Raw genomic sequence first — 23246 nt, 5'->3', positions numbered from 1 at the left:
TTCATTTTCAGTTAATGTTTTCTTTCATTGGGATTGTATTTGCAGATGTTTTATTCGTTGTTTCAATGTAATCCGGCTTTTTAACGGAATATTATCCACCGATTGTCGTAATATCTGTAAACTGTATCCAGAAATCTGTATTTCTGTTATAGAATTTAAAAAAAAAAAATCAACATTTCAGTCTTTTTTTACATTTACGAATAAGTTTTCTGAAATTAAAAAAAAAAAAAAAAAAAAAAAAGATTTGACTAATTTTCTGATAACTAACCCCTGACTAATTTTCAACTAATTTTTAACTAAATTCAACTGATTCTAAAACTCGAATGTAACTTAAAATTGCAACAATTCGCATTAATCGAATTTCAGTGAAAGCAACGTCATTAATATGTGTGATACCCTTGGGATGCATCTTGGAAATTCAATTTGTTTTATTCTTTGGAAACCATTCAAGAAAAAAGTTAATAACAAAGCAGGGTAAGCAAAGAATAGTTAATAACAAAGCAATGTTATAAGACTAGTACAGTCAAGTTTACTATGATTGATTTTCATTGTATTCTGATTTGAAAGTAATGTTATGAAGCAAATACATTTTCTGCAAAGACTGAATGTATATGAAAGATTAACTAAAAAAGTTTTCAGAATTGATTATTTTAATGATACATTTTGAAAAGAAATTAAAGTATTTAAAATACACCAATTCATAAAAGGATGTTAAAATGGGAGGAATTTCCCCATATAATATATCATAAGAAGCTTTATATGAAGCAATTAATCTGTTGCTATTGGCGATAGGCGAGGATCGAACTTGCAACCTTTGGATTCGTAGCCGAGTAACAAGACCACTAGACAAAAGAAATTTCTCATGTCTCGTAGCTGTTATCTGGCTTATAAAGTGCCACCACATTACTCCCCCTTCAGTGCGTCGGAGGTGAGACGAACGATTTTTTGTCCTGTTTTTTTGCTGTTATTAGTGGTGATATATTGGCTGTAGCGTCTTATCCATTTTTTTTTTGGCTGATTATTTATCAGCTGCATTTTTTTTTCTCTTATTGGCCGATTATTTATCAGCTTCATTTTTATTTATTGGCCGATTATTTATCAGCTTTCATTTTATTTATTTCTGGTAGAGGGCGCTACAACAGTTGTATGAAGGTTTTTTGCGTATGACGTCATCGGGTCACCAATGTTGCTACTGGCGATAGGCGAGGATCGAACTCGCAACCTTATGGTTCGTAGCCGAGTAACAAGACCACTAGACAAAAGAAATTTCTCATGTCTCGTAGCTGTTATCTGGCTCATAAAGCGCCACCACAAATCTATGATATTAACCCTAAAATTTTTATGCGTACTACATTTCTTATCAATATCAAAACATAAGCCGAAACTTTGGACAGAACAAAAATCTTTCTTTGAAGTTTTCAGGATTTTATATATAAAGAAAGAGGAAATATGTATTCCGACAATCCTAGGAAGATCCGGTGAATAAATACAGAAAATATAATAAAAGACAAGTATATAAGAACAGGAGGAAAAATGATTCATCTTTCATACATAATATACTTTTCTCAAGAATTTTATTCCCGGAGTGCAAATATTTAAATTCGGAAAAGAAAAGTCATTCTTTCCGTTACTGAAAAATAGTAAAAATATCATCTCTTTAAACCTACATTTTTTTATGCAGCTTGTATTATAACCGTAAGTACAAAATAATAATAATAATTCGTAAAAAGAAAAAAAATAACGAATTGCATTGAAGAACTCTTCTTCCGAATTTGCTCATAAAAATTATTTAATTTATTAAAATTAAGTAAATATGTAATCTTAATATATATAAATTACGTGTCACGTTGTTTGTCCGCGATGGACTCCTAAACTACTTAACCGATTTTAATCAAATTTGCACACCGTGTGCAGTTTGATCTAACTTAAAAGATAGGATAGCCCTTTTTTTTAATTTTTAATTAGAATTTTAATTATTAATTAAAAACTAACTTTCCCGCCAAAAAAATCTTTTCATTTTTCCCATTGCCAAATAAGTACGGCTTCAGTTTTTTCCCCCAACAGTCATGAAGCTAAGCTTAAGATTTTTCGGCTGATTATTTGAAACGATTCTATTTATTTTCTTAATGTTTGATGCATTTAAAATTAAACATTGTTAATGAATCGATCTTTCAGATTCATTCTGAAGTACTTTCGAATTAAAATAAAACAAAATAAAGGAAATTAAAAATTTCTAATCTGCATAGCGTTACCCCAACTGGAGTAGAAAATTCGCGCATTTGCTTTAGCATAAGTGGCGTTGAAAATTCACGCATGCGCATTGTTTTCTTATTCTTGACAAATATTTTCAACGGATGCGGATTTGGTTTTGATGGTTTAATATGTTTCCGACAGATTATTTCAAACGATTCTGTTTATTTTTTTAGTGTTTGATGCATTTGAAACTAAACATTGTTAATTAAACGATCTGTTTATGATGAATCTGAGAAAATTTTGTTGAAAACTTCTTGAGATATTATATAAATTAAGAAAAATATTCTTTAGTGGCCATAAGGTTTAAATACTCAGCGACTCTGTTTTCAGTACTCATATTAAAAAAAAAATGCTTTGTTTCAGTAAAAAAAAATATTATTATATTTATTGCAGTTTAATCATTTCCACTTTAATTTAAAGCATAAATTCTACGGGAGCTAACAGAAAATGAGAGAGATACATATTACGTTATGGCTGAAGGCCTTTATAATAATATGAGTGAATTATATGACTATTAAAATTTGAAGTTTTAAAATATTTTAATGAAGAAGCAATTAAAATGGGAGTTCCATAAAATATTTAATTATTAAAATTTTAACGTGCATTAAGATTGGCGAACCAGCTGGTCGCCAAAGCCGGCTAGTAAAATTATAATTCTTGATTATAAAATTGTTTTTTTAGTTCATATATAGGTTGAGTAAAATCTAATCTCCAATTAACTTTCATTGAATATAAACACAAAATTTTTGAAATTGTTAAAAAAATTCCAATTCAAATTCGTCAAAATTATTTTTTTCATTCTTTGAATGGATTTAAATTTCTGCAATTAAATGAATAAAAAATAAACACCAACTGAACCGTTGCCTCAAAACTTGAAAGTATCCTCAAAAAAGAAATCTAACAGTTTTAATTATTCATTACAGTAAAATAAATTTACATTACTTTTAGAAATAAAAAAAAATTATTCTAATTCATTTAACATTTTGACTTTAGAATTTCTATTACTTTTTTTTAACTCTTATACATCTATTTCTTTTCTATAAACGAAAAGAAGATTCTAATTTATTTTTTTATTCTATTTACATCCGTTCCTTCGGTTTTAAAAATGGAAAGACGCTGTTTTTTAAAAAATTCGTTTTCGATTAAAATTGCTTATGAAAATGTAATGCATTTCAATAAAAAATTTAAATAGGATGTCAAGAAGGAATAACTAAATTTCCTCCAAAGAAATTTTAAATCTGAGCCCACTTTTTATAAAATTTAAACTCTGAAGATTCCTTCTTTAAAAAACTGTATAATTAAGATTAACACTTTGAAATTTTTGAAGCAGAAATTTTAATTTTTTTTTTCAGAAATGAACCTTGACATATTAAAATTAATCGATAACGTTTCTTACAAAGAAATATTATTTCTGATTTTTTTTTAATATTTAAGAAATTAGTAATGAAAAATGGAAATCCTTTAAAGCTGCAAATACATATAATTTATTTTTTTCTTATTTATGAAAAATTTTAAGTAAATTTATCATCTACTACCAAAGCTTTCCAAAGAAGCCTTTTTCTGCTAATCGAAAAAATCCTTTCAATTCCTTAAGGAGAATTTTTAGAAGAAACGGGAGGTCGAAATGGTTAAGAAACTAAATCAATGAAAAAAAGAAAATATTCTTTGCATAACTTGCAATTTTTGAAATGATGGTTATCATTTTCCTTTCACTTGTTAGAGTTAATCAGCGAACTGAAAGTGTTGAAATAAATGTGATAAATCTAATGATTGCAGAAAAATGTCTTATGAAAATTCAACTCGAAATTGGTTTAACTCAACAGTATCGAAATCTATAAAACGCATAAAATAAAATTATAAAAAAAAATCATCTCAGCAATCTGAAAAGCAAACGTAAATTCCTTTGCATTTAAGTTATCTGGCAGCAAAATATTTGCTTTTAGTGACAGTCAAAAAAAGGGCTAGAAATGCGCTTTTAAGCACCTACTTATAAGATATTGCAGTTACACAAAAACCTTTACATACAAAAGTTTTCGCTTTAATCAGGAGTTAATTTGACTAATTGAATTTATTTTTCTATCTTCAATATTAAGAAAGTTATAGCGAAATGAAAGCTTCAAATATCCCACCATTGCTACCACTTTTGAGCTAGATTGTTCGAACTCGTTTGAGATTTTTATATTTTTAGAAACATATTTTAAGCTACTTAAAATCCAAACAAAATTACTCCATTTATCATGTTCACAAGATAACATGGGCATTGCCTATTGTATAAACTTTTGAATTAAAAGTCGCTTTGTGCTCTAAGGACAATGATCGGTAAAGAACCGAAGAAGTTTTCTCGAAACCTTGTCATGCGAACCATTGCAATAGGTAGTCTTCCTATAGAAATCTAACTTATAAAAAAATGGACAACAACAAGTTTCTATAGAAATAGTTTCTAACTTTATCTTCAACTGATGATTACAATTTTTGGATCAATGCCATACTCAGAATTACGTGTGGGCTGCTCGTGAATTACGCTATTAAAATGACCATATTAAAAGCATTTAAGTACACATTACATTCCGTGCACCAAACCAAACTTAAGACGCCTAGTATTCAATGACTGTCTGATAGATACCAAATGAAAACATTAGTACATGCTTAGAGTTTTTTTGGTTCTGCTATATCAAAAGAAAGAAAGTGATGTTATTGATAAAAGTGTTCGATCAGTGTCATGTTCAAAAACTACACACGTATGCCATTGCAATAGACAATAATTTTAAATTATCCCACACAGATGAGGATTACAACATCTAAGAAAATACTCCTCAATCCAAAAACACCATTTTGAAAACATCTCAAATTTAACGATTGATCTAATGGACGTAAAGGGTAAATACATATCTAGTGTCTATTCAACTCGGAGATATCAAAAGAGAGACTTTTCCACAAGACTGAATGATAAATTTGTTTGATCAATGCCCTATTTAAAAGCTATTGAGAAGTTTTCAACTTCAAACACCATCTCGAAGGTGTCTGCGATTCATTGACAGACCTAATGCTCATAAGGTCCAAACTTATTTAATGTTTATTTAGTCTGAGATATGAAATGGATGAATTATCCATGATATTGACTGACAAATTGGTTTTCTCAAATCCTTACTCGGGATATGTCATGGTTTGTTGGTGAAGAGATAAATTTAAATTGGCCTGATTAGGGCAAATCTATGTTGGCGTCTCATTAGCCTCAACAAATTACGACTGTCTGTGACTCATTTGCAAGTCCAATGTACATGACTTCCAAATAAATATCTCGTATTTATTGCTTATTAAGTCCCCGTGTATCAAAGAGATTTTTGTTTTTAGTCATAATCACAATCCGAATAATAATTATTGGTCGATGGCCAGAAAATTATTTTGATTAAGAAGATAACCTAATAGACCAGAAACCAGAAATAACCTTTTAATTAAGAAGTTCTAAATAGAAATTTATTTGCAATAGATATTAAAATATTTGTTAATACAGTAAAAACAATCCAATCTACAAAAAAATATAACAGAAACACATGAGCTCATTCACAATGTAATGGGAAAAACTCATTACTCTATCAACTTTTATGCTCGGTTAAATTGAAGAGTTTCGTCGCAGTCAGAAACATCAATGATCGCGCGCCAAGCATACTTTTTGAAAGTTTAACATCATACCTTTCTTTTATATACTATCAGGAGTTTTTAAAATTTTCTAGAAAAGAGTCGACGCTCTAAATATTTTTTTTAAGTAATAGACAAAAAGACAAGATATCTTCACTTTATAGAATTTATGCCAACGCATTTCGCGCCATTTGTTTTTCTCAGATTGAAAATATGATATAAGTATATTATTGATAAAGCTATATACCAAATTTCATTTAATGAACAGTCTCACAGACAAATAGTTTACCCTTCAACGAATATCATCTAAAATATGATGCAAAAAAATTTCATCTAGCAATTTCACTTAACATTTTGTATTTTTCATTTATTATGTTCAAATATAGAAATGTTTATGCAAACCGAAACGCGCTAAATAAATAAAATTAGATCCGATAAAATTTTAAAGAAATCTGTAATTTACAGGTAATATCCATCTCAATTTCATCTATCCAGCTCATTATATTTCATTTATTATATTCACATGTCCATGATAAAACCAGTTGGTCAACTCCATACAAACTCTAATATAATAATCTGTTCCTGCAACTCTCCTATCAATACGTCAAAACAAATTCATTCGTGCATTTTTTTTAAATTTTTGAATTAATGTATTAACAGACAAACAAATGTAATTTCAATTATAAATTTTCTTGTCTCTTGGATCTAATCTGCAACAATTGTTAATATTTCAAAAATTTGACGATTATACTTTTTTTTTTTTTTTTGTAGATTTCAAAAATAAGGGGGAATTGTGCTTAAAAGAAACACTTCCTTTCGATACCATTCTGTCAGTTTATTTCTTTCGCCTCTCTCCAAAGAATTGCTTGTTTTCCAGAAATTTGCCAGCAGTAACTTAGACATAATTTTCTAGCTATAACTTAGATCTATTTTAACAGCAAACAATATAAATAAGGGAAATTAGATTTTGCTTTCTTATTTAATAATATCTACAGAATTTTCATTAAATTTCTTTTTCTTGCATAATAAAAGTATGCTGTTTATGCTCCATACAAAAACCTTTAGACGTTGTGTAGTAGATATTTATTCTACGAATTAACAACAAACAAATGATGGTTCTTTCAAAATGATTAAATTTTACATAGTAGATAGAAAACATCTGGTGGAAAAGGTTTCATAAGACATAACAAAAAGTCTTCTAGCAGACTATAAATCAATTTTCATGAAATAAACTGTAAACACCAGAACATTTTCATTTTTATTCTATTTTCTTTCAGTTTTTCCATTTTATTACCAATGCATCATAATCAACGTCAATTTTGGAGAAATAATAGTATTTTCTAGTGCAGAATTTTTGTTTTGAGTTAAAATATTTATTTTGCGATGCCTTATATTTTAATATTAGGTAAATAACATCATCAATTGACGGCTCAGAGCTTATAAAATTTCAGTAAATACATTTGGCTAAAATTAATGCAAATGTTTACATTACTTCTCTAAAAGCTTTAATCATCTACAGTGATAAACTTTACAACACAATTTAGCAATGGTCATTAGCTCATCATTGTGTCCTTAATCAGTTAATCAATGATAATCAGATAATTATGATCCGTAGATCAATGATAATCAGATAATTATGATCCGTAGATCAATGATAATCAGATAATTATGATCCTTAGATCAATGATAATCAGATAATTATGATCCGTAGATCAATGAAAATGGGTTAATCACAATTTTTATGGATTCAAAATGTCACAATCAATATCAGATTAATTTTCAAATGAGACTGGTTAATAAAACCAAGATGATTCGAAAAATATTTCGTTTTTATTTAAAATAATTTCAAATTTAATGAAATTGGAAATTTTTTTCTGTATCCAGAACTGTCTATGATTTGAGGGAACCACTAAAAACTCATTTTTTTAAGAAAAGTAAAAAAAATCATTCAATGTATCATTTTTTATTTTGAATTTTATAATCATAATTCTTTTGATGAGTCTAAAGTGGGTGGCTTCTAATATCGAATTACTTACCCATACCAAAACATAATATTCTCTTTTGTAAAAGGCATTCGAATAAACAAATTAACCGTCATTGACATTTCGTTGGGAAAAAAGTAAAATATCAAGGGATTCTATTCATCTTCAATAAATATATATTTTAATCCTTTGCAGTCAGATAGTGACAATCACTCACCATTCAATATGGTGAATCATTTTGAAGCTTTATTTATTTATTTTTCAACTTTGATTGTTAGAAACGCTTACAAAGTGGTAAAAAGACGTAGAATCATTTTTCAAAGAAATTCGACTTAAAAAAATTGTATATTTTTCAAAGCAATAAACAAATTTTTGTATTAGGTGAATAATTATGTATCGAATTGCTTTTCTGAGTGGAAAGGGTTAAAATCCTCATATATTTTTAAATAGAGTTAAGCATCATCTCATTCATTGACATGCATTACACGATTTTATTAAATATTAAATTCCCTCTATACAAGTAAGTATATAATTCCATTTTAACATATGCATCCCTAATTTAGGGACTTGTAGCTGAAATCTGTAGAAAGAAAATTCTAACTCTACTGACTCACATTTTCCGTATACCAACGAAAATGTAATGATAATCGGTAAAGTAATGTCCCATATAACGATCTGAAAATCGGCAAGTTGAAAATTACACTATAAAACTGCATAGGAAACTCTCCAACCATAACAAAAAGTCCGAACCTAGTCATCAACTATCAAACATCCTTCAGACAAAAGGAAGGGAAATATGTATCAACAAAAGGGTCCTCCTCTCTCCAAATACTGCAATTTAACCCTTTAAAGGGTCATTTTTTTCTAGTCATATTATGTTAAAATATTTTTAGGTTGAAATTAGAAAAAGAAAAGGGATTCATTTAGCTTATTAGATACATTTAATTTGATTAATTAATTTGGTTAATTAATAATTAAGTAACACATCAAGACATCATTTTGTGTGAGATAAAGAACCAAAACATCTAAGTTTCTGTCTTTCTAAAAACATTTGTCAGAACTTATGCCAGCCTACATAATTTCATACAAAGATTGATAAATTTGGTGGGAAGCATACTTCCCATGGCCCTAGAAAGGGCTAACTCCTTGCAAGGACTATGGGAAGTATATTGCTTTCTACAAAATTCCTCGATCTTTGCATAAAATTATGTAGATTTTCTTAAGATCTGACACATTTTTCAATAAAACAAACTTAGATGCTTCAACTTCATAGCTCAAACACAAGAGTGTGTCTTGATTTGTGATTTACTTATTCAAATTAAACTTATCTAATAAGCTAAATAAATCATTTTTCTTAGGTCAATTCTAATCCTAAAAATATTTTAATTAACTCTGACTAGGAAAAAAATTGACTTTTTAAAGGGTTAAAGCAGTCTGAACTGAACTCTTTTTCTTATAGACTTTTGCTTCAATATCAGAATTAATGAATCCTTTTATGCAAGTCACACTGAGCGTTATTATGGTCATTCAATTGAATAAGCCAAGTCAAGAAAATAATACTGCATGCTTTCCACTTAGGAATTGTTCTTTCTCCTGTTTAAACGTATATTGAAACTGTGGAAGTTGCAAACTTTTCATGATGGAATGAAGAGGATATTGAGTTGTAAGTTGACATGAAGTTCCCAGGATATCCATGTTCAGTATTCTGTTTCTTAGTAAGTATTTAAAATTTGGTTACTATTTTAGTCACTTACAATTTTTTCTCGCATAAATTTGAAAACTATGAACTGCTCAAAGTATCTACAGATTCATGTTGTAATTCTGAACGAAATTGCTTTTAGAATGAAATTTGAAAATATTCCTCTGCTTTTCATTCCTGTACTAAATTTGAAATGCCATGCACCTGCCAATTCTATAAAAGTACTAATAGTTTATTGTGTAAAACATGAACTAAGAGATATATGTACATTTTCTGTGGTTATTATTAAAATGTCGAATGATATTAAAATCGTCTCATTTCTCTCTTCTTTGTTTTCAGTACGTTATTATTTAAGATATTCCGTTGCCAGAAAAAAAGTTTAATATAAGCATGTGGAATAATAAAGAAAACAAAAGGATTCTTTTTCTTTCCTATTTCTCTTATATTATCATATTATTGTCTGTTTCTTGATTCTCCATTGTGAAACAGAAAACTGTTTGGTCTTTTCCCTTTTGACTGACCGTGGGCCAAAGTGTTTTAAGTTCTGATAAGTTATGATAAGGGGACTTGAAACCGAAAGTCACATTTCTAGGTAGTAGTGTAATGGCGGGAAAATTTTCTTGTGATTGTCAGGACGACTTCACTTCCGTTTCATCAGAAATTCTTTTCCGTTGGGTGCCAATGTGGTGACGGGAAACTTTTCTTGTGATGGTCGAGACGAGGTCACTTTCGTTTCCTCAAAATTCTTTTCCGTTGGGTCCACGTTGGGCACCAATATGATGGTAAGTAGATTATTATAATCCATGCAGGAAGCAATAGGACGAATGTTTTTAGGAACATTGCTTTTAATAATCACATTCACACACTAAACAAGCACAAACACAAAGACAAGACAAGACATTCACGCTCGCGGCTTCACAGTTCAGCATCGTAGGGCTTTTTTTTTAAATTACTGCATTGATAGAACAGTAGATTTTCAACTTTATTACCAATTTGATTTAACCTTTGAAATAAGTGTTGCATTATTATTAATAATATCCCAGGTTTTATATTTTTAATGTTTTGCGCGTTTGAGTTATCGTGTTTAACTGTGCAGGACGAACTAACACACTTTACATTGACGGATTATGTTTTCAATTCGATAGATATTGAGGAACTTGGTATCATACCAGTAACCAAGTTCCATCTATCTAGCTTAAGTCATTTATAGAAACAGACATACCTATTTCCAAAGTGTTTTCCTTACATAATAAGAAGTATTCGAAGCAATCCTTTGGTTTGAATTTTTGAGCAATGACGCTTTTTAAACAAGAAAGCCTACCATAACTGTAAAATCAGATTTAAAAACAAGTTAATGAGCAATAAATGTTTTGTTTATTAGTTTTCAAACATTTTAGTGCCGCTATTGGTTTTGCCTTTATTTTTTTTATTTTCCGTCGATTAGCAAAATAAAGCACTTTTTCTTCAAAATTTTTAAATTTTAGTTAAAAAAGAAACAAAATTTCTTAGAATATAAAATGTAAAAAAGTTATAGAATTGTAAAAAATTTTATTAAAAAAATAACTGCGAATGGCATGAATATCTAAATTGCAAGTCATATAGGCTCATGTGCATTTAACAAATATCTTTTGCAGTATTCAGATGTGAATAAAACTAAAAAAATTTATCTAGATAAAATTTAAATGCTTTTAAATTAAGAAACTATTATTAGAAACACTATCTTTAATAAAAAAAATACAAAAAAAAACTTTTATAATCAGAAAAACGTCATTGCTTTTAATATACACAATGATTAGAGATGATATTTTTAATTGAGGAAACATATTTCAATCAATTGATTGACGCCATAATCTAACTACTCAAAAAAAAATTTATCTTTCTATCAATTTCTACTAAAACATCAATCCTTGTTATTTTCATTATTTATATATTTCCAACCTGAAAATTAGATCAAAATTTCCTTAATAGTTTCCTTGAATCACATGGGTATGAAAGCGCTAAAAGGGTAGTAATATAATCAATATATCACTAAAAGTGACAAATTAAAAAAAAAAGTTAAAATGAACATATTTGAAATAGAAAATTTGATAGAATATCGAATTTCCTAGATATTTTTTTTTTAATTTTTAACCTTTAAATATTAACAAAAAATAATGAAAACAAAAATAATTCATTCATGACGTTCAATTTGATAAGAATGACGGACGTGTTTTTTTTTTTTTTTTACTAATGACTTTATTTCTTTAACAATAAGGTGCTGAAACTTGATAGTAATCCATATATAGGGTGCGTCTTTTTTAACTGAAGGACCTCAGAGACCTATGTAGCTTGAACTATCAGCCGCAAAACCAACACATTTTGTAAGAGGACTATTGACGACATGGAAAAAAAGGATCCGCAAAAAAAGTTCCAAATGTTGCCGATAGGGAAAATGTGACGCTTTACACTTTAAGACAGCTAACATTTTGCATAAAACATGGGAAAAATTGCAAAATGAAAAATTTCGATTACGTAGTCAACACCAGCGCCAGTATTTGGAGTTATAAAAAAGAAACGGGGCATTGAAAATAACTTCAAGTATCAGATGAATTGTAAAATGCGTCTCACTTTAGCATAGCGTGTATTACTTGTGAAGCTCTTTTACCTTAATCAATCCAATGCAGCGGCCGCTCTTCGCGAATTTGAAAGTCAAAACAATTTACATAAAGGACCTCTATCAATTAATGCTGTGAAAACAATGATTAAAAAAATTTGAAAAAAAAAACAGATTCTCTCGCAACTGGGCCTGGTAGAGATCGGAAACCGGTATCGGAGGATACGATCACAGATGTTACGACTGCAATCGTTGAAAGAAATCAAACGAGTACTGCTGGTAATAGCAGCAAACGTGCAGTTGCCCGACAACTGGATGTTAATGTTTCAACAGTATGAAAAGTTTTAAGAAAAATTCTTCAATTTTATCCCTATAAAATTAGCCTTTTCGAGGAATTAAAACCTACAGATCATGATCTTCGATTAAACTTTGATTTGATATTTCTTTCCATTATGGAGGTCGACGAGGCTTGGACTAGGACAATTCTCTGGAGTGATAAGGCCCATTTTTATTTGAATGGTACTGTTAAAACTCAGAATTCTAGAATTTCAGCATCTGAACAGCCCCATGCATTTCAAGAAACCCCACTCCATTCTCAAAAATAACTGTTTGGTGTAATTTTACAGCAGATTTTATCATCGGACCATATTTTATTGAGACTATTACCCGAGCGGGACCACAGACGCTCAAAGATATCCGTAAGAATATTCGTTCCGTAAATTCTTAAAGATATCATGATATGCTGAGAAGTTTTGTTATCCCACAACTTCAGCAAAGGTAATACTTCGATAAAATTGTCTTTATGGAGGATGGAGCACCACCACATATTAGTACATCCGTGTAGCAACTGTTCCACCATCACTTTACAGAAGAAAAAGTCATTAGTTGCTGTTTTCGTGTTGCATGGCCACCTCGCTCCCCGGATCTAGCCCCATATGGCTTTTTTCTGTGGGATTATTTAAAATCGAAAGTTTATCTTGGTGGAGTCTCGAACTAATCAGTTTTAAAAGAAAACATAACACGGACTGTTATGAACATGACACCTGAAATGTTGTATTCAGCTGTAGAGAGTACGATGTACAGAACACAATGCTTAGTCAAAGAAAATGGAGGTCATATTGAAAATAGCCGATGTCTTCCCTGGGAACGCAATTCTACAGAATAAAAACAAAAAAAAAAGAGAATAAAAAGGAAGTCAAATAATATATATATATATATATATTTTTTTTTGTGTAACCATTTACAGAAGTTATTTTTTTCGAATAAAGCCCATTTGTGGAAAACTAATTCTTTGTTATTCATGTATCTGTTTACTGTAGATTTTTAAAATTTTATCGTGCAGTTAAACTTAAAATTTAAATCAAAAGTGCCACATTCCCTCTATCGGCAACTTTTCGAACTAAAATTTTTTCACTGAATTTTTTTTTTCCCATGTCGTCAATAGTCCCTGTACAAAATTTGGCGGCTTTGCGGCCGATAGTTCGACCTACAGAGGTCTATCAATACCGTCAGTTAAAAAAAAAAAAACACCCTGTATTTTGGATTCTTTTGAAAAATTCCCTCTTTTATTACAAAAGAAGAAGCACAAATTCTTTATGAACCCAATTTTAAATTTGAATATATCTGAAAAAAATTATTTACAAACAGAAAATTATTTGCACACAGAAACCATTTTCAATCGTTAAAATATATTTCTTCCTACAGTTTAATAATGTTTCCTACAGTTTAATAATAATGCCATCATATGTTTCGAAGGAGAAATAACAGTTATTTTTCTGCAATGGCAGTTTATATTTGTTTGACAATGATAGCAAAGAAGGCTCTATTACGTTTTTACGAATCTTCAACAACATATATTTTGGATACTGCTTTATCTTGTCACATTTTATACTGTTTAAAATGCTTTTCTTATGAATTGTACCATGAAATAAGGAATTAAATATACCATAAGGTTTGCTTCAAAGTTGTGCAGCAAGTTTTCATTTCTTGGTATATTGTCAATATCTTTGCAATTATGAATAAATGCAAAACAGAACATTAATAGTAATCTTGAATAAAAAATGTTTTTATTAAAAATATAATTATTGCAAAACCGCAATTTTACGTTATTTTTGAACGATTCATGAATGAAAATTTTTAATAACTATCGGAATCAATTTATTAATTCTGGTTATAATTTAATAATTATCGGAAGCAGAATTTCTTATAATTAATGATATATTTCATTACTTTGGTAAATAATAAATAGATCCCTTCTATATTACAAACATATTTAATCGGTTAGTTTATACACAGATATAGCTCGCGAATATACATAGATATTAGACTGCAGTGTGAAATGAAATATTAGATTCATAAGGAAACTGCCGAATGTGTCTCGAATCGAAGTAAAAGATTATAGACTGCTTCAAGATTACCAGAATTAGAAGATAAATGCATCTTTACTTTACCGTTTGAAAATTTCTGAGGTGGAACGATAAATAAAACAAATTAAAAAACGACTAATTCGAATTTAGTCGTTTTAATAATTTTAACAAGCGTAGTTAGTGCCGATAAAAAAACATGAAAAGCATTCTATCATAATATAGATTTAGAAGATTACTAAACGATTAAACAATATATACAAGGAGGAACTGCTTGGGCAATCATGTTTGGTGATGAAGTTCATTAAAACGAACTTTTTTTAATACAAAATATGTGAAAAAATGTGCAACGTTGAAGCGCCAGTGTTAAAACATAATAATAAACAAAAACTCTTATCGGCAAGCTGTAAGGTAAAAGTACATATAAGTTATTATCCGGTAACATAAATTGTTGATGTTAGAAGCAGTCAAAATTAGGGCTTGAAAATAACTTTTCAGCCTCGAACTTCTAAAATATTGCAGGTGTCACAAAAGTTTAAATACAAAATACAAAAGTTGATCGTCTTAATAAGGCGCTAATTTGGCTTGTTGAATTTATTTTTTCATTTTCAATAATCAGGCAGTTAAACAGAAATGAAAATTTCACCCCCACCAATTCCACTCCCTTTGAGCTAGATGAGCCCTTTACGAACTCGTCCGAGATTTTTACATTTCTAACAACATATTCCAAACCAGTTAAAATACAAACAAATTACTCTAATTATGCTGTACACAAGATAATACAGGCAAAGTGTTATACGCATATGACATTTGAATGATTCTGGGGATCATGATCGGTAAAGAAAGTTTCCTGAAATCTTGTCATGAAAACCATTGCAATAAGTAATCTTCCTATAGGAATCTTCCTAACAGATTCATTTACTTAGATAATCGGTAAAATGTGCTTCTTTACAATTTTTTTTTCTGTTAATTCCTCAAAATTCCGTCCTCCAATAGCAGCATATTCATGGCAGCGTCGAAGCAGTTTTTGGTCAGTTTCAACCAAATCACGCACGTAAATGGTTAGCGGGGCGAATATTCAAAGGATGAAGTGTATAAAACGTACATTGTTTGTGCACACTTTTTGAGTGACTATTGTAAAACGATATTGTGAAAAAAATACTTTTCAACCGTCTGCCTAAACACTCCCCCCCCCAAATGAGTTGTGTCACTTCTCAAAGAATCCCTATAAATATGGAAATCCCTCTATGAATATAGAAAAAAAAACTCCTTCCCAATGAATAAAAAACCTTTTCGAAACTATCCCTATGAAGTTAGAAAAATCTTGTTAATGAAAAGTACTAGACATTTTTCTACAATAATAATAATTTGGTAAAAAATAAGCTGTCAGACAAAAAAAAATCTTTGAATTCACAGTGTACAAATATAATATTACAAACTGATTTTGATTGCCCCAAAAATATTTTAATCTGTTTGGCCCAAATAAAATTTTCAAAAAAATTAAAGACGATGCAATACATGGAACGAAAACATCAAATATTTAAAACTTTTTTAAAAAAATAAGGGGAGTATTTTTATTTACTAATTTATTTCCCAGTTTGTACAAATTAGTAAAACTTTCAAAACTGCTTCCTATTTTCACGTTTTAAGCAGTGTTACAGGCTTTTTCCATTTTTCATGGTTAATTCAAAAGCATATAATGTAATTTTTATTATTTCTAAAAAAATTTATATATATATAAAGAAAACTAATTTGATTTTTTGAGTATGAATAATAATTAAAACAAATACAAAAGGATGGGTACTGTAAATTTATATATTTTTTATTAACTTGTTTCTCTAGCGGTAGCATAGTTATAACCTACTATTTTCTATTCCTCCACCTTTCTCTCTTTCTACCAGGCCAAATTCAATCATTTCGATAAGATACGCCATTCTATTAAAAGAAATTATTATCAGTTGCCAAGTAGAAAGAAACAATAAAACTAGTTTGCGAAAACGTTGATACGATAGTATATCGATTTTTTAAATCGATATTTTATCACAACTCATCAGAATTTAAGATATTCGTTCCAAACAATTCAAAGAACATGATGCAGCTTATACATTATTCAAAAGAACTATCTTACATGATACTATTGCTATAATATTCACTATCAAAAAATACAGATTTCGAGCAGTAAGAAAAGAAAAAATCTCCAGATATACGGAGTTAAAAATTTGCATCTTTCAGATTTTATCTTCATACAGTATGTGATATATTCGGTATCAGTTCATATATATTTATTCAAATAGATTTACGAATTTGGTAAGTTTGTATTAATAATATAATGTAAAATCTGAAGATGTGTTAGTAATAGATTGTCTTCTTGGATTTATATCATCCAACAAAAGAAATGGTTGAACATTCTCATTACTTTTCTTCGATATATTGTCTTTTTAATTTCTGTATTTCCCTGATATCAAACATTAATGACGAATTTCGATGCTTTGTTGAACATGAATGTTTTCATGAAGATAAATAGCTAGTTTCTAGTTTTTGGTAATGTAAAAAAATGAAAGTTTAAAAAAATTGCTTAACCATTCGTTTTATTTATATTATATTTCTACATTTCTGATACATATTAATTCAGTGGCATTAAAAGTCAAATACTCATTTTTAATTGTGATTTTGACAAATTTATATTTATCTTTTATTTAAAAAGTAAAAACTTATCAAATTCATTTTTTGGAATGATTGAGCTCAAAACGTACAAGAGGTTTTATTAAAAAATTCCATTCTTGTACCTTTATCAAGAAAATTCTTGTTCTCCAATTACTGATTTTTTTTTTCTTCTGCTGGAGGTCACAATTTTGAGATATTATTGAATATAAAAATAAATTCCCCCTTTATTGAATATAAAAGTGAATTTTCTGCTTGAGCGACATATTTTTCAGAGAATAATTTCTTATATAAATCTATTTTTATGTATTTTTTAGAGCAGAGTTTAAAATCAACGGTGAAAATTTTCTATGAAATGAAAAGAATCAAAATTCGATGAAATCGGTGATACGAAACGTATTTAACGATAAGAAATCAGTTTTGTAATTTGTATTTTGTACTCAATAAGTCATGAAATGACAACAGCAAATCAAACTGTTTGAAGAAACAATTTCATATTAATAACGAAACTTGCATTAAAAACTGCAAAATCAGAACCAGAAAAGTTTAAACCATTTTTCCCTTATAGAAAAATAGGACTTTCTTTTTTCATAACAGTGTAATAATATTGGAAAAAGCATAAATAAAGTTTTTAAATAAAAAGAATATTTATAAAAATATTTCAAAAAAAACTTTTTTTAATTACTTTTAAGTCAAAGAAAATTGCATTTAAAAATAATCTACAGATGCTGAGCTAAACAAAAGAAGAAAAAAAACATGAATGAAGAACATATTTTCTTCTTTTACTTATATTCAAAAACATTCTTTCAAAATTAATTAATTTTCAAGTTACAAACAAAAACTTCATAACTTACCAAGACTCAGCATTTAAAATCCAGAAGTACTGAAAACTGCACAGACCCCTGCGGATTTATAAACTTTCAAAGAAGAAAAAGATTGGCGTAACCGTAAAAAAAAGTACGTTATATTGTCACTCGAACAATTCTCCTATCGAGAGAACCATCTCAAAAAGCACGAAAAATCTCATCCTCTTCCGAGAAACGACGGGAGGGTACTGAAGGAACAGGACAAGAGTGTGTCCTGAGCTGCTAAAGAGTTCGTACAAGTTCAGGACGAAGCAATGAGGGATATTCTAGTTCACAGCAGCGCCAGTTGCGAACGCGCGTTGTACTGGAGTAGAAGGTTCTTGCCTGAACTACCAACGACCTCTGGTGGCAAACACTTTTGTTACGGCTACTAGTCCCATTCAGCTCTTTTTAAGTGATCACTGACAAAAAGAGAAAGAGAAAGGACAATTCATGTTTTTATTTTTTTTATAAATAACTTTATCATATTTAATTTTGAGACCAATTTTTTTTTTACTTTTAATTATAGCAAATCAAATAAATCAGTTAAAAAAATTAAAAAAAATTTTTTTTGTCATTAATAGAAAAGACATTGAAAAATTGGAAATGAAAGAATATTTTAGAATGCTGATTCATGCAGTAAATCATGATTTTTGTTAGCGTGATTATTTCAGTTTGCTAGTTTTTTTCAGAATGAGTTTTCGAATTATTTTTTTTTTTAAATTTTGAATAAAATGATATTTTTATATTCATTTTACAGTTAATACAGATAGCTTTGAAGATTATTTACATCGAATAAGTATATTTAATAATATTTGGAGGGAATTTAAATTATATCTATTATTTAAATTTATGAAATTTGATTTGAAAAATTTTTACTCAGTTGCTAATGCGCTAGTTATTAGATGCTATACCAGTTAAAATTTTAAAATGTTGTGTACTTGTGCTTTTTCAATACAATTGCATTATTTTAGTAATTTCAGAGGTTATAACTCTTTAATCATTAATGAAAGTGAATTTGATTTTATGCTAGTAAATCATCTAATAATATGTTTGTAAACAATATATATCATAACTGAAATGTAAAAAATCTCTACTAATAAAAATGAATGTGTGTGTGTTTGTCCGTCTGGGCTGGACAGACTAAATTTGGCTAAGACTTCAATTGTGACAGAAATTAAAACTATCAAATTCGCAAAGATACAATTTGAAATATGAAAATGGGTAACTGAAAGTGATTTTTTTTTTATTTCAAATAAAAACTGAGCAAAATGTTTGAGTCTTTCCTCAATGAAAAATGTTCGTCCTTTGTTATAAACTAAGGAAGAATGATTTTGTATATTGCATGTTTAATTTATTTACTTGACTATTAAAAAAATAAAGTTATACCACCGTGAAAATTAGAAGATAGTTAAATCAAACAATTACATTTGCAGGCATTGTGACGTCATGGGACCTGACTTTATTCGGATGGTCTGTATGCATAATGAAAAGAATAGGTATAAGGTTATTAAATAAACACAATTTTAATTTCTATCTCAATTTAATTCTTAATAATATTTTCCTGGAAAAATAATGAACTGACCCGACTTTATTTAGATGGTTTATATGCATAATGAAAAGAATAGATATAAGGTTATTCAATAAACACGATTTTAATTTCTATCTCAATTTAATTCTTAATAATATTTTCCTGGAAAAATAATGAACTGACCTGTTTTTATTTAGATGGTTTATATGCATAATGAAAAGAATAGGTATAAGGTTATTCAATAAACACGATTTTAATTTCTATCTCAATTTAATTCTTAATAATATTTTCCTGGAAAAATAATGAATTGACCCGACTTTATTTAGATGGTTTATATGCATAATGAAAAGAATAGATATAAGGTTATTCAATAAACACGATTTTAATTTCTATCTCAATTTAATTCTTAATAATATTTTCCTGGAAAAATAATGAACTGACCTGACTTTATTTAGATGGTTTATATGCATAATGAAAAGAATAGGTATAAGGTTATTCAATAAACACGGTTTTAATTTCTATCTCAATTTAATTCTTAATAACATTTTCCTGGAAAAATAATGAACTGACCTGACTTTATTTAGATGGTTTATACGCATAATGAAAAGAATAGGTATAAGGTTATTAAATAAACACGATTTTAATTTCTATCTCAATTTAATTCTTAATAATATTTTCCTGGGAAAATAATGATTATTAAGTTATGCATAAGATACTTAATTGAACAAAATTAAGCAAAGTTAATATTTTAGCACATCAGCTAGTCACCAAAGGAAATTAGTAACTGAAATGAAAGAAAAAAAGACGGTGTTATTTATTACATAACTAATAGGCAGATTAATTAGGAAGTTGGTAACTTCAATGAAAAAAAAAAACATTTGTGTTGTTTATTATATAAAAAGTCGCCTTAGGCGATCAGCTGGTTCGCAGGAATTATTGTTTCCGTTTGATTTCCGTTAAATCGTTTAGATGTAAGCATGCCTATAATTAAGCCAAATTCTCTGACTTTAAACCCGTGATATTTTTATTGTCTTGCTTAAATTATATTTATTGTGTACACAAATCTTTCTAATGCGAGTCTTTCTTACTAAGTCCTATAAAATCATAGCGCTATTAAAAACGAAAATGCCCAGGTCAACTATCTTGTAAATTTCATAATTTAATTTTCACTTTTGTTAATTGTTTTGTAATCTATAAATATATTAAATAAACTCCCTCTTGTTTAGCTTATAATTATGGAAGAAAGCCACGCAATTAAATACTTGAAAATCAATACAAATTTGAATTACAGGGCAACAATGTAATGTATCATTAAGACTAAGAAATATTTTTAAAAATACCAAAATTTAGGAAAAGAATTTGCATTATTATTGAATTTGTATCGTTAAAAAGACACTTGCTTCAAAGGTGTAAACTCCATGTTTGTATAATGATATTTTTAAAAAAGTATGGCAGGAAAAATGCCAACATTCAGACTATTTTAATTAATTAAAACTAATTAAAGTTCGGAAGAGTCGCTCAAAGTGCACATTTTAGTCTTGTAAATCAATAGCAATATAAAAAAATTTCTGAATTTTACCAATTTTTAAAAATATTATTTCTATAATTTTTCACATTAAATTACATTGTTTTGCTAAAGTATAAAACCATTTTGCTTGTTTCATCAAATATTTAATCGACTGATTTTCTTGTATCGACAAAAAAAAACCACATTATTAAAATTATGAAATTTAAAAGATAAATGAACCGAACATTTAAGTTTTTCAATAGCTCAAGATGTATAGTACTGGTCTCCATTAGAAAGTTTCATGTACACGACAACTACATCTTTAAGTAAAACAAAATAACATGTCTTGAAATCCCATTAGTTTAACGAAATCATGGACATCTAAACTATATATTTGAAATTAAATATAAACATTAGATCCGGCAGACCAGCAACGGCTATAGGTAATCAGTGTAAAATAGTGAAATTCAATTTCAGTCTTTAACACAAATGATTAACGACAAAGCAGATTTCAGTAAAGTAAGCAATGTATTTGTTGGAATTTTGAAAATATTACCAACATGAAGAATTTTAGTTTAAGGTTTAAAATTAGGGTATGCTGTTAAAAACTAGAGATAACAGTGAATCCATTTTATGCGAATTTTAGTGTAACTGACGGCAAATAAGGGAAATGCATAATAAAATCGACAGAACGTCGTAAGGCTTCTAAAATAATATGGATCTCGCATCTATCAAACTTCGAAACTTAAAAACATTTTGCTGAAAAAGCTATTAAAACCTAGTTGCATAACATCAAAATTTAAGGATCATTAATTCTGGCGAACTAGCAACTCGACAAAGACGGATCACATAAAAAGTTTTAAGAGTTTTCTGAGTTAATTCCAACACCACTTCTTCCAAATCACAAATGTTTTTGTTTTTTGTGATATACAATTATATTTCTAATAAGAGAAAGTTAATTTCATTTTCGTGACAAAAATTCGAACAGAATAATGCGAATAATAAATAACTCTTTAAATATCACTGTATGTACAAAACATAAAATATTTTTACTCAGAAACGAAGTTCGTTTTCATTTTATGAGACACTTAATCCTTTAGGCATTGAAATATTTTAACAAAATAGGTATAAGATCTGGCTTTTACAATAAATAAGTCACTTTTCCTTACATTTAATGGAATTTATAATATTTCAAACGTATTTCAAAATTGGAATTTTGAGAAAAATTTTCATAGATGTGAACAAAATTTCACTCATGTATAAAACTATCACGTTAAATTAAAATTTCTATCATATTCCCTACAAGCTTAATATTTCCTTCGCAGTCAGTCATTCATTCATTCATTTCAAATTCATGGGCTTTTAGAATCGTTTCATTAAATATATGACTTTTAAAAATAGTTGTTTTCATATTTCTGTACTACAAATGCGATGTTTTCAAATGACTGACATTACAAGCAATTCCAAGTTTTACTTTGTCGTCAAGCTGCTCAGCCATACTTTCCACTCCGTCATTGAAACTTTTTTTTTATTACAATCACTGTGCTGTATCGCATTTTCTTATTCTTTCATTTTCTGCATTTTTGAACTAAAACATGTCAGGATGCAAGGACTGTATTCTAAATTCGGAAGAAAGAGCTAAACTAACACATGTATAGGAGAAGTCTTGAGGATAGTGGTTGTTTAATGGTTATTTAGGCGTACAGAAAACGCGATTTTTTTTTTTACAGAAGTATACGAGACCACTGGGAATACTGAATCAGGGGTGATCGTTCTCTGATTTAGGTCTAAATTACGATCTATGCATGAGTGAATGAAATGCATGAATGAAGTCCGCCCCGTAAGAAGGGTTGTGACGTGTGTGTAACTAAGTCGTACTCTTGGCCTTCGATGACTCTATTCTTAGCTCTAAAAACAAGAGATGCACCCTTGGCTTAAAATCACTGATTTCTAAAGTCAGTAGACTTGTCTATGACAAGTGCCATTAACAACAACAACAACATGAGATCTCAAACATAAAATACAACCCGTTTCTGGGTTCTCCATTCCAGGGAATTAAATAAGACGAAAGAACACCCCAGATGAAACTTGCAAATAAGATTAATAGAATAAAAATTAACAGTATCACAACAATACATTTGCATGAAGCGCTTATAGCTTCTTTCGGTAATTTGAA

The 23246-nt window shown here is 28.7% G+C and overlaps 1 protein-coding gene across 1 annotated transcript in view; it reads right to left on the bottom strand.

Annotated features, from left to right (window-relative positions):
• The window catches only part of LOC129984667 (chondroadherin-like protein), a 423788-nt gene extending 405444 nt beyond the window's left edge, over window positions 1-18344 (bottom strand). Inside the window, exon 1 of the mRNA XM_056094594.1 lies at window positions 18042-18344. The gene's annotated coding sequence lies outside the window, so the exon portion shown is untranslated. The remainder of the gene's footprint in view (window positions 1-18041) is intronic.
• Between the last annotated feature and the right edge of the window lie 4902 nt (window positions 18345-23246).

Source organism: Argiope bruennichi, chromosome 9 (assembly GCF_947563725.1).
Source record: "Argiope bruennichi chromosome 9, qqArgBrue1.1, whole genome shotgun sequence".
NCBI classification, from domain to species: Eukaryota; Metazoa; Arthropoda; class Arachnida; order Araneae; family Araneidae; genus Argiope; species Argiope bruennichi.
The sequence above is the reverse complement of the archived record's forward strand: the minus strand, read 5'-3'. Positions and strand labels throughout refer to the sequence as shown.